The sequence below is a fragment of the Thalassophryne amazonica genome, chromosome 9 (genome assembly GCF_902500255.1).
Source record: "Thalassophryne amazonica chromosome 9, fThaAma1.1, whole genome shotgun sequence".
Taxonomy (NCBI): Eukaryota; Metazoa; Chordata; class Actinopteri; order Batrachoidiformes; family Batrachoididae; genus Thalassophryne; species Thalassophryne amazonica.
In genome coordinates this window covers 59,469,601-59,470,476 of record NC_047111.1, presented here as the reverse complement: position 1 = coordinate 59,470,476, position 876 = coordinate 59,469,601, and the positions used below count along the sequence as shown (strand labels likewise).

Below are 876 nucleotides of genomic sequence, written 5' to 3'. Positions count from 1 at the left end.
AATAAATTCAGTCTCCAATGTAAAGCATTAATAAAACTTAAAGTAATAGGGGGCCTTTTGTAGAAAATAGAAGAAAATCTGATTTTGTTAGGTGTGTGTACTTCTTGTCTCTTTGTGTCTTTGTTCACACAATTATTTAATTGCATTGTGTGTCACCACTGAGCTAATGCTGCTTTATCGGCTTCAATATTTAAAGGAATGTAATGAAGGTGGTCAATGAAATGGTTCATTTGTAAGTCTTAGACACAAGACTCCAGTCAGCATACAAATATTCTTAGATTTTACATTCTAAAACCCCTTCTATGTTTATTAAACATTTGATTATATTGTGTCCTTTTATGTCTGATTTGTTGCTGAGCATTCTTATTTTCCTATTGCAACATTTTTGATTCATATAGTTCTGTTGCAAAATTCCTATTCTGACCTTGAAGTGTACTTTTAAACACAATCATGGATCTTTGGAAAGAAAACATTTCGTTTTATGGCTGACAAAATTGTTGAAGTTTCGATAAAAACTTCAGTTTCTTAAAAGGCACCGCTGGGATTCGAACCCAGGATCTCCTGTTTACTAGACAGGCGCTTTAACCAACTAAGCCACGGCACCATCTGACGGTACTTTTTCGAAAATACTCCTTAAGAAAGAGCTTCACACTGCAGTGAGAATAACGTTAACTTTTTTAATAGAAGGTTATATTATTTGTGGTTTTTGCTTATTTGTGGTTTTTGCTTTTTTGTAAATAAAAACACGGGCATTCTAAGTTGTTTGTACATTTATTTATCTCGATGCAGGCTGTTCAATAAAGTTTTCACAATAAATACTCTATTTGCTTATTTACTTTAATATTAAATATGTGACGAACTTCTATCATACAGCTA

General features: G+C 32.4%; 1 non-coding gene across 1 annotated transcript; it reads right to left on the bottom strand.

The window, feature by feature from the left end:
• Nucleotides 1-530: 530 nt before the first annotated feature.
• On the bottom strand, nt 531-604 carry trnat-agu. Its single transcript has one exon. It is a non-coding gene; the product is annotated as a tRNA-Thr (tRNA).
• Nucleotides 605-876: the final 272 nt, after the last annotated feature.